A 16,695-nucleotide genomic window follows, 5' to 3' on the forward strand; every position below is an offset into this window, starting at 1 on the left:
AAAATATTTAAAGAGAGATTTCCTAGAAAAAATTTCACCTCACTTCAAATAGAAATTGAATGTTTTCTTTTGAGATCTTTCCATACTAAGTGGAATTTTCATAGACCAGGAAGTTAAGCCTGTGCATAACTCTTTGAGAGATTACAGTTCATATATAATGCTGAAGAAATGAATTCAGTGCTGTAGAGCAATTTTAATATATTTTGACTGAGGAAAAGAGACTATTTTTATAAGGAGCAGTGAAAACTGAAAGGGTGCAGCAGTTTATCTCCTTTACAGCCCTAATGAGCACATCATTTATTTGCCCCAAAGAACTTCTGATTTAAAGAAATAAGGTGCACAATAGAATGAAATTCAACTGCATTGATTCATGCAGCAGGTCAGTGCCAGAGCCACAAAGTGTACATTAGCCCATGAAGCTTTAGAAAACCTTGTGTGCAGCATGCAAATGGACAAAGGATTATGAAATATCATCTATATATAGTTGATTTTCTGGTGTCATAATATGATTTTTTTCAAAACTGTAGAAAATGTAAGCTGTCATCAGTATCTATTAGGATTTAACTTTTTTCTTGAGACTTCAGCATGTTAGAAAAAGATTCTGCAAGATAAACAAAATTTGGCATTACTCATAAAGAAAGTTATGGATTTTTTTCATTGTATAGGTAGTATACTGGATCCTTATTTAAATGTTTGGGATTACAGAAACTATTTGTTGCTATGCAAATGCTGCTCATTCTTAACATAACCTTTGACTCCTCATGAAATCCCATAAAACTTATTTTAAAATGAATGATAATTGAGAAGAACACAGCTAAGATTTTGCAGGAGCAGCTTCTAGCTTAAAAGGAGGCCTGCCTTTCTTCCTTGCCTTGTTCAGTTGCAAGTAACAGTCTTGTCAACAAGACAACACAACTGCTTGTCTATAAAGCAAACAGAGCTTCCACCACCACCTTCCTCTTTTTAATATATTCATTTTTTAAAGGTCAAAGCTGGTCTCAGCATACCAGTGTTCTCTTATCAAAATAAATTGCCTAAGTCATGGTGAATGTTTTCAGACTAAACTGTTGAACTTATGATAAAAACTGTCAGTTGTCATCAACAATAAGATTCTTTCTACAAAGGGAAGGAAGAAGAAATGTCTGCCACTTGACACATATTGTGAATAGCAGTTTTCTGCATGGCATTGAAACATTGTGCACATCTCTTTCATAGCTTTGGAGTTCTGCACTAAGCCAGATAAACTATTATGTTTACAATATACCAGAATGCATCTGAACAAGGGAAAAGCACTATATGTATGTAATATATATAAAAATAAATATATATATTAATGACATCTATCTTTTTAAAAACAATCATTACTTAAAATACAAAATTTCAGATGACGTATAATGAAGACCTTCTTCTTTATTAGGTCAATAGACTTGTTTTTAATCTTCGGAAAACACTTTTGGAAAAATAAGTTTTGTAACAAACAGGAATGCCCTTACTCCAGAATATGAAAGCACAAGAAACTGGAACCAAAAATACTTCTGAACTGAATCAAACAAGACCTAGCTGGATCATGCCCTCCTTTACTGTTTCATCATGTTTGCTATTTACTGGAGCTTGACACAGCTGATGTGGTGGGAGAAGGCTGAGAGCTCGGGTGTCAGGCAAGGTGAGTGGCATGGATTGTGCATTCCCAGAGGCCTTCTGTAATGTGCAGACAGCCAGCTGTACAGGATCAGTAATCACAATTTTGTTGCCTGGAAGGCTGTGAATATTGAAAACCTACCTATTTGCAGGCTTAAGCAACTGTTGAATTTAGTTTAGCATATCTAATGTTGGATTCAGAACCTAATGCCTCTGTGAATTGGCCTCATTAATAGAAATTAAATTTAGATGGTATGATTGTTATTTTTTTTTTTACATCCTTCATATTGTGATATCTTTCATTCATACCAGAGACCTCTATATAATCTTTGATGCATATCTATCTGAAAAAATCAGAGCTAAACATGCATAACTCTAGGTTATGAACCATTCCCTGTACACACAGTCCGATCCTTTTCAGAAAGGAGAAGTGTTTTCCTCTGTAGAGATATGGAGTAAATGTTCTAAAATATTATGTGAAGTTTTATTGCTGAGAGAGACGTAGGTATTTGGTTCATAACTTACTACTGAGTCCAAACTTACTACTTTAATTCCTATGCTGACATTCTGATGTCAGGAGCACATACATGGCAAAGTAACTTTCTGCTTACATCTGCAACCTCCCGTAATGGAACATTTACACGTTTGATGCAGTCAATTAGTTGACTTCCAAAGCTCCAGTTACATATTGTCACTTGATGAAGATAGTGATAATCCCCAAGTTCGTTTTACTTTGAAGATGTCATATCTGTACTTGCTGCTTTTAATTTCTGCCCTGTCCTCTGCCTCCCCCCTTAATACACACACTTATTCCTGAAATCCTTTAACAATCGCTGGAAAGTGTTTAGTGCATACGGTTAGAGTTGAAACTTTATATTTTTGTCATTAAAAAAATCCCACTCTGGATTTCTCTGAACAATTATAATTCATCATCTTGCTTCTTAATTTTAGAAAAAATATTACTTCTACTAGAAATCCTAAACTTTGCAAAAGTAAGGAAATTAATAGAGATTACACTGAGTTTTCAAGTGCTCTCACATTTTCCTCACTGTGTGGCAAGCATAAGTGTTAGCAAGTAGTATATAATAGAAACAATAAAACAGATACCTTGCGTAATAAAGAGCATCTCGAATATGAAAGCTTGTCAAGAACTATAAGTAGCTTATAGCAGATATAAAAACAAATGATCTGGTAAAGTATGAGGAAAAATATCTCTAGCATAGATGAACTCTTTTAATAGGAGAACAGGTGATGGAGAAAAATACGAAAATAAGAGACTACAAAGAACAGGTGATATAAGAGATAATTGAGAAGCAGGGATGAAGAAGTGTCAAACTAGGTAAATCTGACAAACTGAAATGAGTAAATGAGTATTTTAGAACTGTCATACAGTAGAAAATATTTGAAGTGCTGATTGAAAACATTATGAACGTTCCAATAATGTTGAAGCATATGGCAATAGCTCTTGCATTATAATATGAATCCCCAAATAGTACCAAGGCTGAGCTAATTAGAAAAAACTACTGTATCTTCTATATTACTATACCTGAGCCAGCTCAGGTCCCTTGATTAGAACATTGAATTATGACTGTGAGAATAGTTCAACATAGGAAATCTGTTTTGAAAAATAAGTCAGTATTTATGTATTACCTTCTACATATTTTGCAGTTAATAACATACCTATGACTTCTTTCTTAATTCCATGTTTGCCTACTTTGCATTCATTCTCAGGAAAAATTCTTTTACACTCCAGTAGAGCTTACCTATTGCATGATTATATAAGCTACCAGTCTTTTTCCAGCTTCAGTGTAATTAAAGGTGGCTTTAAAATTATTAAAACTTCATTGAGATTTGATGGCTTGTTTGGGTAATTCTTAGTTAAACTTCAACTGACATCACTGAATATTTTGCCTGCAAAAATTTGTATATGTTTCTGAAGATATATTAAGTGATTCAAGAGTGGCCATGATCATTTGCCAATGAGGGAGTACTAGCAAATGACCTTCTAACTCATTCCGCTCTCAGTCTGTGGAAAGACAGATTGCTCAGTGTTGAAAATAGACTCTAGGAAAAGAGTGTTCTTTTTCACTTGTGAGCCTCAGGTATGAGATACAGTTTTCTTTTGCCTCTGGATGGTATGGTGGTTTGGGTAGGTGGCTCACCAGATCATGAGCTAGCTTGTTAGCGTGCACAGACATGCAGTTTAACACTTGAGATACAAAAGTTTCTTAATACCTAGTTTCAATAGGTCAAAAAGCACCTTGGTTTTCAAATTGCCAAGCAGTCTGCCTTGATCTTCTGCATGCTGTTGGACCATGACTGCCTAATGCGCATAAATAATATGTATTTTTGTTTTGTTTTAGGAAGGTTTTTGGGAATACAGCTTAAGCTAAAGATTACTTTATCTAGTTTTCTCTCTTGGGCTTAAGGCACATGCCTATCAGTATTTGTTGCTCCTTAGCTGGTGAACAAAACTGTACATCCTTACCAGAGTACCTCAAAAGGTCTTTGATTCTTTCTAGCAGTTGTTAGCTAGATAATGATCTTTACTGGTTGACTAAACTGCACAGAGATAATAGTATACCCATACAGTGAACAAGAGTGTATACTATTGTCTCTGTGTAATTTAGTCAATCAGTTCACAGACTGAGCAAGAGGCATTAGATATATTTTAATGTCATCTTCTTTGTGAATATGACTCACTTCTGGATTGCAAAGCTTCACATTTGATTGTCAACACTCATTTGAAATATGCACTTGGTGGGAGGATAAACTGGTGGAACTGTATTGTCTTTTATTTTTTTATTTTATTTTTTACAGTTCTAAGTGCCATAGAAGCTCTTCATGGTAGTGGATTTGCACTGGAAACCAGCTTTGTTATCCATTTCTAAAATTTTTCATCTAAATAGTGAGGACAATATTTATAAATGCTGAAGAATCAATGTTCCCACTTCTACCTTCCTCCCATCTCTTCCTTTCTTGATGAAGGTATTATAAATCTGCTGACTGGATATCTTCTTAAATTATCTGGGGGAAAAGATTTTTGTAGAATTAATCCAACAATTTTTTTTTTATTACCTCTTACTTGTGTCCTGTGCTCTTGTATTGAAATTATCTGTAGCCATACTTATTAGATTTTGTTTGAATGTCTACTGTCTTGATTAGAAGTATTTAATCGTGTTTTGTGACAACAGAGAAAAATAAAATTATTTAACTGGGTTGTGTTTACTTGAGATGGACTGTGGACAGAAGAAGCTTTTCTGAAGGGTTATTGATTACACTGTAACAGTATTGGTTGTGTGCGGTCTCAGACATTCTCCTTTACATTGTAATTACCATCTTACTTACAATCATTGTTTGGCATTAGAAGATACTGTATGTGTGATAATACAGAATATGAGAAGCAATTATAATGAAAGCAAATGTACTTTGCAAGATGATAATCCCTCTTCCTGTCTTTTTTTGGCAGTTCTATAAATTCTATAAATAATCATATTGCAGCTTTGGGTAACAAAAAAAAAAAAAAAAAAAAAAAAAATTGGAATTATTTGTGTTTTCTAACACTTTTAGTTGCATATGTCATTATCCCTATTTTTTAAGATTTCAGAGGTGTCATAACGTAAATGTAACTAAGTTTTCCATTTCTGTTCCAATTTCTGTCACGTGTATGAGTGGTATTTAAAATTCAGATTTAGTAATAGGAAAGCAAACAAATAAAAAATAAATTGAGTTGAATTTGGGAAAACAGCATCTTAATTGGCAAGAACATGGATAGAGAGGGTAAAGAAAGGAAACAATCTGAAAAAAAAAAAAAAATTATCCAGATGAAAAAAAATGTCAGCAATCCATTGATAGGTCACAATTGCAGGAGCAATTGGTTTATTTTTCTTCTTGATACTCTCTGAACAAAAACAGAAAGATGAACTCATTCTGATGTACTTAAGACAAAAGAGAACAAATCTTAATGATAGGAAAATTTCATACACAGCCCTAGGTAGCTGTTTTAAGTTTTGTACAAATTGTGTAAAATTCTTATTGTTTATTCTTTCACTAAAAATATATATTTTTCTGTTTGTGATTTTGCTTCTTAAATATTAATTGGATATAGAAATAGATTGCATGTTTCCTTTACCATTTGCAGTCTTGACTTTGTAGTTCATCTCATCCTAAAAATATGTAATAATTAAACCAGGGCTGAGAAAAATACACATAAATTCTTCAGGCAAAATGTACAGATTTATATCTCCATCTTCTGTATCTTATGGAAAACGTATAAGTGAAAATCAGTTATGTTGAAAAGTACTTAAAGTTATCTTCATTATATTAAGTATTTTAAAAAATAAAATTGCCTTTAGTGCATTGTGTTCTGGTAGCATCAAATAGCATGGGTTTTTTCAAAACACAGTCTTTGCAATAAGATAATCGCTCCCCAGAGTACTTGGAAAAGCAGCAGATTTTGAGTGAAAATGAAACAAGGCTCACACTTCATCAGCTATCTGGAAACTAAGTTCTGGTTCTACTACAACTATATTGATAAAATATCCTGTTCCTTATTGTATTCATATCAGTTAAATAAGTCTATTTACGCAATTATTAAAGTGACACAATCAAAAATGGAACAAATTCACAGTTTATTAATAAAAAATGTGTATACCTTATGACTTCAATAATGTAAAACTTCCCAACTACTTTTTTTCTTCTCTTGCTAGAAATCTCTGGTTCATTTGGTCATTTTTGCAAAATACTAGCGAAAGGTAAAAAAATATCTAATGAATTATGAATTATAAATTCAGTACAATTATACTATAACTTTGAATGGCAACTCAGAATGTTGAGTAAAGGCTTCTTAAAATAATTCTAAACCTCTGTAGATTTAATGGAAATCTTTCCTCAGATCTCCAGTGATAAAGGAAAATTCTAAAGCAGGGCTTGAGCTCTGAGTTGACTTTTGCCATAATCACCCAATGTGCTCACAAATGCTTTATTTCCCATATGTTTGTGTTTTTTGAAGCAGGTATGGCTTCAGAATTCTGGGGTTTGCTTCTGCTGAGGAAAGGATTGCTTGTCTTTTTAGGATGTTTTCAGCAATCATTTTGTAACAGCATTACCTTGTCTCTACAGCTTCTCTTTCCTAAAGTACATGGTAAATCCTTTATGACTGCATTCAAGTTGAGTTTAACTCACTAGGTCCAAAGGTATTTCTAGGTTTGTGTATCACAAGGAAAACAATGGCAAGGCTCTACAAACTGTGACAGGTAGGGAATATATGCAACAGGAAAAAGAAGTGACAGCAAATGGTTTGGTTTATTCTAGGGCAGGAAATGATAAACTTATATATATATATATATATATATATATATATATATATATATATATATATATATATATATATATATATATATATGTTATGTATATTATGTATATATATTATTCAAATAAATAATACACACAATTTCAGTACTGTCGATATTGTCATTGTCATCTCAACCTAGTATACGCTACAGCTAGAATTAGAGATTTGCCAGATGCTATGACTAATTAGGCATATGGTGGTCACTGATATTGTTGAGGGTTGTTTAATGTTGAGAATTGCATTCCTTTCTCTCCTAGCTTCCTCATTTCTTAGTCCTAGCCTTTATTCTACCAGCAAAGAAACAACAGGGAATATTCAGTCTTACAAAATTTCCGGATTAAGTGGAGGGTTGTTAGTTATGGTAGTATGGTTAGGTTGTGGTTGGACTTGATGACCCTTAAGGTCCTTTCCAACCCAAGTAATTCTATGATTCTGTGTTTCAGGATATGGTTATTAAGATTTGGGCTAAGGCAATCAATTGATTCATCTGTGCTGCTTTTAAATTCTGTGAAGGGAAATTTGATGATTTCTTGACTATTCAGTTCTGCCCTTGCTCTGAAAGGTAATCATTTCATTTGGAAAAAATGGGGATAAACATGCAAATCTAATTTCAGTAGTTCTTTATATATAAAAACTAGGGAGAATTACTCAATATGATAATGCTATTTCTCCATGGTTCAGATAATGTATGGAAACAAATAGTAAATACTTTCCTAATGTATTTTGATTATCTCACTTTAAGTTCATCAGAAGGGTGAAAAATGTCTTCATCTAGCATACTGTACAATGTCCTGGCTGCCTTAAGGGCTGTTTCATATTTGAGTATCCTTTGGAGTAATTACAACCAGGAATTCCAACCTGCTAATGAGCAGATTTGCCTGTTTTGAGAAATAGATATGGTTATCCCAACAGGTTTATAAAAGTAAAGGTGGTCATCTCTGCATTTATAGAGAGATAAATCCTACAAATATCTGCTTAGTATGCTCTGAATATGCAAGTCATTAGTCGTTTGTTCCAAAATCCTGAGATGTTTGGGTCAGCCTTGTCATATATTTATCCTTCCCGCCTTCTGCTTTTCTCACCTGAATCCAAACCCTAAAGACCTACTTTTGCTCTTTTCACTGGGATCTGATGTGGTGGGTGACACTGAGCCGACATCACAAAATAGTTGTTAAAGTCGTAGACAGTTTCTGTATATTTTTGCATTTGGAATGCAAGTTTTGAGGTTAGCGGAGAGGCTTGTCAGCTTTGCTGTTTAGTGTTGGTAATTCAAATTCTAGAGAAAATATCTCCAATGTGACCATCTTACCTTCCCTGTGCACTTATTTACCTCATCTCTTACTGATTTGAAACAGTATTTGTTGTACAGTTTTCTGTGTTCCTAGCTAAATGGTAGCTTAGCATTGCCAGCACTGTTCAGTCAGTTCCAACTTTTGCTGTAAATACTTTCTGAGCAAGTCGGTAATTAATGTGGTGCTGATGACTGGTGGCATCTGTATGAGTTTATTATCATCTGTACTGAAACACAATGCACAATAAAAACATGGAGGACTCTAAAGAAAGAGTCTAATAAATTTACATGAATTAACATTAAATTTAATTTGCCACATGCCAACCAAACTGTGCAGCGGATCTAAATCCTTTAAAAGATATTGATTCCTCTGTTCTTCCTTCTTCCCAGGCCCAGTTGCTATGTTTATTTCAAGACTTCACTTAGTTATTTTGGGGTTTGTTTTTCTGTGTGTACATTAAAACAAATGCAAGAAAAACCACCAAACTTTTAGATGTGATGATTGATATATGCAAGTTGCTTTTTTCTTGATAAGAGAGATGAACTTTCTTTTCCACTTTCATCTTTTAAATAACGTTTGGTTGATTCGTTCACTCGTGTGTATATTATGCACAGAATACATATTATGTTTACTATAATCTCAGCCCAAATATTAAAAGGTACTAAACAAATATGAATGAAATGGTACTTTCAATTGATAATGCTTCTGTTCAAAACATGACAACATTCAAACTTGATGGTAATACTGAAATAGAACACTAACAGCCACTGAAGAATTTTTTGTTGATTCCTTCATAAAGGACTGTTGTGGATTCTGCCCACCACTACTCACACCAAACAAGTGAAAAAATATTAATGTAAAGTTTTTCATTGCTTTAGCAAACAATGTGAGGCAGTCTACATTCCGAATTACAGTAAAATACACAAAATTGAAAATAGAAAATAGAAACAGAAAGGCAGACGGCAAACAAACAAACAAACAAAAGTAATCAGAGAGCTTTCTTATACTTTAAAAACTCAGAAGCATAGCTTTGCTGTATCCAGTTTCAAAAACAAAGAAATGTGAAATCAAAGTCTAAATATAGACCTCGACAAGTCTGTGCTGAGGTCTACTTATTATTAATTATAAATGTTACTATTTATCATATAACATTATATCATAAATATTATTAATGTTTTAATAGTTAATAATAAGTGTTGGAAGTAGTCGAAACAAATCGTCTCTCACACAAATGCATAAAAATTGACATCAAGCTGGCTTATCCACTGGATGGTCTTTAACTTGAATAGCTGAATCTGATAAAAACTCAAAACTGAACAACCACAGATCTGCAGACTCTAAACTGAAGCTTTAAATCTCAGCAAGCATTGCAGTCCAGGGGACAGGAACATCTGTCTTCTTTCATGGACTTGGAGAGCCACATGTTCAGTGCAGCTGAGATGCCTCTTCCCTGATGCCTACTGGTATAGATGCAGCTACAGCTTCTGAGAACATCTGTGTCCTTAGATCTCAAAGCCTGAGACAGTGCATAATCTCAGATTAAAAGCTTTTTGGATGTACTATCAGGACACCAAGTTGACGTCTTGATACCATCTGTGCATTAGAGAATGTACTTAAACAATTTTTCAGTGGCTACTGAAAATTTTCATTTTGCTGCTCCTAGTGCAGCTTCTTGAGTAGATCAGAAAGACAAGAAATATCCATGAAAATATTTTTCAAAAATAAGCTATATGTTAATCACTGTGCAGTAACTGTTGAGCCATGGCCTGAAGCACTGATTGAGCACCTGGAAAAAAGACAGTCAGCCCTGAGAGCACAGGTGAAGGCGATTCACCTGTGTGACTGGAAAGAGTAAAGCCTGGCTGCACCTCTCTTAGACCTGTTTTAAGGGCTGGCAGCCACTGTGGAAGGATCTCTGGTTCGAGATCCCTTCCTTGTGGTTTCCCTACAAGCTTAAATCTTCAGACCTGCGTAAGCACTTTTCCTTTTACTTTGTAACACCTTTCTATTGTACTAGTTCCTTTGTCATTACATCTCCTGTATCACCATTCCACTGCATTGATCTTTCTGATACTTACAAGATGTTAATGATCTGGATCAAGCACAGGCTGCTGAAAAGTTTGGTTGTTATCATCGCAGCAACAAGCTCCTGAAAATAATGTGGCTAGTCAAGGTACGTTAATGCATTTTCTTGTTGCACTCATTTTATTCCCTTTAACCTATCTGTCTTTCGCAACTTGTCAAGGTATATAAGTAAAAAAGAAAATAGCGGGATGATGAGTGCTTATATAACACAAAAAGAAGAAAATTTTGAGGGAGGGTGAGTGCTACGTTATTGTCGGTTTCTACTGTATATAAGTTGATGTCATTGTGGAATATGTAAAAAAGAAGACAGGCTCTGTTAAGCAGACAGTATTTAGTGAATATCCAAAAATTAGGTACTCCATTTAAAAATGATTAAAAGATTAGAAAATGTAATTAGTCACCTACTTTCTTTTCTAAAGATCATTTAGTTTACAATAAGAATTTTCTAATTTACACAAAGTCTCCTTTTTTTCGCTACAATTTTTTTCCCCCTTGCTCTGTTTTCTAAAGATGAAAGAACGGATTGGTTGGAAATAAAATTAGTTTAGGGCTTTCAACAAAATTCTTTTAACATGCCTATGAAAAAAGGGTCTTTTAATAAGAAAAGATCTTTGAGACAGAGAAGCCAGAGCATCTGTGAACCTGTTATTTTTTTTCCTGAACAAATGTCACATACTTTTAATTAATAGAAGAAACTGAAGTGTGCTGTCAGTTTTTCAACAGGTAGCTTTGATATCTGCTAAATCAAGATATTATTTTTGTTGTTGTTGTTGAAGATTTCACAGCAAAATAAAATGTTCTGAAAATTGGTTCATGTTAGTTTTGTGCGTCTAAATGCACATACTTTTCTCATCAATATCTATTTTATCATACTTCTTTGTAGCAAAACTGTTTCCAAATTATGTTTCAGTTGTGTTGTAAAGGAAAAGTTCTAAAGCCTAGAGAGAACTTGGGATAATGCATTCTGACCATGTGTTTGTCTTTTGCACACCTCTTTCTGATGCCTACATTGAAAAGAAAATCACTGTGGCTGCTTCAGAAGCTGCCATCTTTTTAGCATATAGCTTTAAGTCGCTACAGAAGCAATAATTATTTGTAAGAATTATGCATGGAAACTGCCACAACCAAAGACAACCAAAAGTTGACATATCAATGCTTTGCCTTGCAAGGGTGTCTGTAACACAAAGCATAACCTTTTCCTCACCCCACACTTTCCTTTTTTTCACATTTAATTTTATCTGTTGGAAGTAACAAGTGCTTTCTTTTTAGATCTCCTGACCTTTGGGAAGGATTAAATGTTTCACCTTAGTCTGTTCTGTTGTCAGATTAAATAGCTTGAAGTAAACGGAGAGAGAGATGATTACGATACCTGAAGCTCTGCTGAGCACATAGGAGTGCTGAAAGGATATTAAGTCTCCCAGACTATGCAGGACCCACTTAGTTGTTTTTTCTGGTCTCAGTATACAAAATGCAGGATAAATGCACTGTCCCAGGAAAGTCTAAAGAGGGATTAATTCTTTATGTTTTGGTGTGATTAGCCTGGACAGATGTTTCATAGTCTCTTTCAAAGTTAAATTATTCGTACCTCCACAGCAGTGCTTTGTCTGCAGGATCAAGAACAGCAAAGAGCAGAAATAAATGTACCGTCTGCTCCTCGTCCTTCCCTCTCTATTTTTTCTCCCTGGTATACCTAATGTAATTATCTCTGTGCTCCTCAGAACTGAGACTGAAACACATATGCTGAAGTTGCTCAGAGTGAAAATGCTTAAGATTTAATTTTAAAGGATTTCAGATGTTCAGATGAATTAAATGCATAATGTTTAAGTCTCTTTACTAGTATTCAAATGTGATTTTGTGTTGTTTTGCTTATTGCAGGTTTTTTAATATTTTAAATGTTTTTTTAAAGGTGGGTCTTTTGGTTTTAGTTCTGCATAGGCATACTGGGTAAGGTTACCTTTTTTTTTTTTTTCCCAAGTACTTTAATAAGTGCCATTGAAATATACCTAGCTATTAATCAATAGTTTGACAATATTGTTTCAAACAGCCCTTTAACAAAATAAAATTGATTTCTTTCTGACTCTTAAAACTATCTAAAATTTCATTATCGTTATTCTGAAATTTTGGATTGTGTTGTGTTTCTATTAGTGATGATTCAAACTGATTTTTTGGGGGGGAGGCAAAAAAAATCAAATTAAAAGCAAACAAACTATATTTATTTTAAATTATTCATCAATTATCTAATACAGCCTACACAAATACTTGGAAAGGCTTGAAAAAACTAACCTACAGGTTTAAATGTTCTGCAGATATTTTAGCACCACAAATTCAAAATATAAGTAATACCACTTAAATTTCTACGAAGAATATAACTAGAACATTTTGTTAATTACAGTGAATTAAAGTCTCATAGATTTCAAAGTGCTTTCCAAACTTAAAATAATTTACTGTTGGAATGCTTCTACTTACAGAGAAGAACAGAAATCAGAAGCTCAAATGTATTCAGCTATTATTAAATTAAGTATGGATGTTATCTCTCTTACTTTTTGATGGTTATTGCATAAGGTATCTGGCTCAAAGTGAATTGACACAATTATTGTATCAGAACTTTTGACTAATGAGTGACATAATCTTGTGTTCCTGCAGATTTGTATAGAAGTTAAAGAGGGAGTACAGGTGCAGATTTTTTTTAAAGAGCATGTATTCAAGTGATAAATATATGGGCCATGTCATTAAGAAAAAAACAACAAAAACCTCTCTATGACACTTTGTGGATCTCACGTTAGAGATCACTTGAAAGTATAATCAAAAATTAACTTATGTTCCTACATACAGTACACAACTTTCTAAGAAAATGTTTAGCTTCAAAATTCATTTCATTGAATAGAAAATGTCTTAGCAAAATGAGTACTGTATTTTTGCATTTCTAAATCTGATTGGTAAAGTAATTAGGTGGATCTACTGTACTGCCCCTTAGCCAAAAAAAAAAAAAAAAAAAAAAAAAAAAAGGTGTAATATTAAAAAAGAGATGCAAAAGACTTATTTAAAAGGAATGAATGTGAATTTGCTTATATACATATAAAAAAATTTCTTAGATTGAGTAATAGCAAATAGCTAGAATTAGTACAAATTCCCACATTATCCCCTAGGTGTGATAAGTATCTCAATGTTTCAAAAGTGATTGAGAAAGTAATGTTAAATGCAAATCATGTTACAATTTTATCTGTAAATGACACCAAGTTTGAAATGTTGTGAATTAGAGTTAATATTCTCATAACACTGAATCACAGAAACCCACAGAAACAAAATAATTTGTAACAAATTAAATTCCTGAAGACCAGACAGGCAAAAGATATATCCCTTCATTCGTGTGCAGAATGATCTTTACCTGAATCTCTCCTTCATCCCTGCCTACCTGCTTAGCTTCACAATGACCTGTGCCATTTGCCACTGTAGAGATAGCCAGTTTATCATAGAAAATATTGCAACTAGCTAGGTGTATGCCTTTCTCTGAACTCTCATGGTGATGCCTTGCAGAAAGGGCTGATGCTATTGCAAGATATCTTTATCATTTATCATAGGAAATGAAGAGCTTTTCTTCAGTATTCTTCCCCTTTATTAATAATGTCAGTTGTGCTTATGTGCTGTTGTTTACACTGCTAATGATATTGAGTTAAATACTCTAAGACTGGACTTGCTTCTGACAAACGTATATCTGAAAAGCTGTTGAAAAAATTTCCGAAAGGTTTTGAAAGAGTTATATGAATTATCTATTGCTTCTAGAAATTTCTTAATGAGAGAGTTTTAGAGAACTCATTCTCAATGTCATGTTAAGGAATGACTTCTATGGTATAAGTGATGTACCAATATTAGAATAAGATGGTATTATGAAGAAAGTTTGTCTCTACAACATACATCTTGACACAGATTAGGCAGACATCTGTATTAATCTGCCTTTTGAAAACTAGAGAAATCTTTGAACCATTTTAAGTTATTTACATTCTATCAAATGAGAAAAAGAAGAAAAGTATTTGCCTTTCTTTTAAGAATGTTTGTATTTCTTTGTGATTTTAGCATCTTAAAAAATAATACCATAAAATATTATGACTATTTGAAATGTTAATGTCCTCAGATACCAACATATTTTTCTAGTTTCCTAGACTAGTATTCCAAAATTTGATTCTTCTGTTGCACTGGTACATAATAAGATGAATTCTTTCAAATCTCTGAAATCATGTAATTGCAAATAATATAATACTTTAATGTATTTGCAAGCCTGATGAGTTTGTATAACACATTTTGCGAACTGTTTAGAATTATCACTATACGTTACACTCCAAAAATATTTACATTAGAAAGGGTCCGTATTTGATGTAATGTACCTTTATTAGCTAGAATTTGGTTCAGTTCAGTTTGAAAAGACTGACTCACATTCTACTGGAAAATAGTACTTGTTGCTACAGTGGTTTTCCAATGTGAATATAGTCTATTGAAGTGATTATCCTTCTGAAAATGAAATATTACATCTCTTAAGTAAATAGGAATGAATTTAAAATTCTTTTAAATATGCAACTTTTTAAATTAAACAATGGAATGTTTAATGTGCTGTAATGTATAGGTTTCAGTTATGACTTTAAAGTTTGTTCTTTACTGAGTTCTTGTTCTTGAAGTTCAAACAGATAAATTACAATTAAAAGAACTTGACTGATTAAAAAAAAAAAAAAGGTGTGACTCAAATATTTTTTTATATCTCCTTTGTTAATTGGTCTCACAAAGAGGAAACTTCTTATGTTGTGCAAATGCATTAAATTACAACTTTATAGTAAGCAAAACTTTATGTGAAAAGGAACAAAACATTTAAAAATCTTTTAATCTCATTGTGATTTTTCTAATGTAAAGTTAATGTAAAGACCTGTATTAAATAAGTGGAATCTATGTCTGTCACCACTTTAAATTCTAAGTTTACCATCTTCCAGAAGCTGAGTAACTGAACATGGAGGAACATTTTCTTGAGCTAAATCTTTAAATGAAGAATAAATGACATGAGATTAAAGAGTTGTTGTGACATACAGTTTATGTATGATCTTTGGTGCATTTCTGATGCACACACCAAACTTCCAACCAGAGGAAACTGCTTCAAAGAGGAAGGGTAAGTCTCCTCAAAGTTTCAGTTTAAGAGTTGAAATAGCTTGTAGTATAACTTGAATCAGTGATTGGGCCCTGCCTGGAAGCTCTATAAGCTGTGACCTTAGCTCAAATTCTTGTTTTCTCTCACAGTCCTTAAACAGACCTTGCAAAATATCTAATAAAATCAGCTTTATGCTCAAGTTGTACCGAAGACTGACCTGTGGTTTTATTTTATGTGTAGACAAGGCTTTTTTCTAGCCAGAGGACACAGAAAATTTCACTATTGAAAATCACGAAGGAAGAGCAAGTTAAAAATAAAAGTGTTACACTGCATTAATACTAAATTTAAAGCTCTGCAATTATTTTGAGTGACACAGTCCTAAACAATGAGTTAGGGTTTGGGCTTTTTTGTTCTTTGGTTTTGCATTTTAATTAGTTCATACTCTTTTTTTTTTTTTTTTGGTATTTCAATGAAGAAGCTACCAAATTAAGCATCTTTTTAGGTGTATCCATAATAGAAAATAAAACCATCAGAAAATGAATACAGTACAGCATAAAGAAATTAAGAAAATTGGAGCATATATATGTGTATTATATATCAAAATAACAATTATAAAATATAATTAGCCTTCTCTTAAAGATAATATAAAGATAACACAAAGATCCATGAATCTTTAGTTTGTCTATCTTTGGATAGATGGAAAAAGAAAAAATATATTTTTTTCCAGAGGAGATTTTGAATCAAGAATGGTTGGATTGTTTGGTTTCGGTGGTGGTGGTTGTTGTTGTTTTGGTTTGGTTTTTTTTTGGCTTTTTTTGTTTTTGTGGGAGAGGAGTATAGAGAAAGGAAAGGGAGTAGAAAGTGCTTGAATTTGTCTAGTTCTTTGATTTCTTTAAAAATTAAAAAGCTTAAGAGGATATTTATTTTAGAATTCAGTATTTAAGAAAATTTTACTTTTTTGGTTAAAAGCTACCAAATGCAGATTTAAGTAGCCACAAGTAAGTACATGATTTTTTAATAATGGGAAAGATAATTTTATCAGCTTTTTCTCTGAGCAGAGGAGGAGAATTTGGTTTGCTTGACTCTGACAAAGGGGCAAGCCTTTTCTTTTATGTCCCAGTTCATTTACTTTAGACCAGGTAGGAACCTGTGTCCCATATTTTAGTTGTTTGTCTTCAAGAGAAGGTCACATCTGCTGAGAG

At 33.1% G+C, this 16,695-nt stretch overlaps 1 long non-coding RNA gene across 1 annotated transcript in view; it reads left to right on the forward strand.

Annotated features, from left to right (window-relative positions):
* Positions 1-5,087, forward strand: part of LOC149918059 (uncharacterized) — a 28,315-nt gene extending 23,228 nt beyond the window's left edge. The window contains exons 5-6 of the long non-coding RNA XR_016466334.1: positions 1,418-1,663; positions 4,459-5,087. This is a non-coding gene — a long non-coding RNA (uncharacterized LOC149918059). The remainder of the gene's footprint in view (positions 1-1,417; positions 1,664-4,458) is intronic.
* Positions 5,088-16,695: the final 11,608 nt, after the last annotated feature.

Source organism: Phasianus colchicus, chromosome 4 (assembly GCF_987193195.1).
Source record: "Phasianus colchicus chromosome 4, bPhaCol1.hap1.1, whole genome shotgun sequence".
NCBI classification, from domain to species: domain Eukaryota; kingdom Metazoa; phylum Chordata; class Aves; order Galliformes; family Phasianidae; genus Phasianus; species Phasianus colchicus.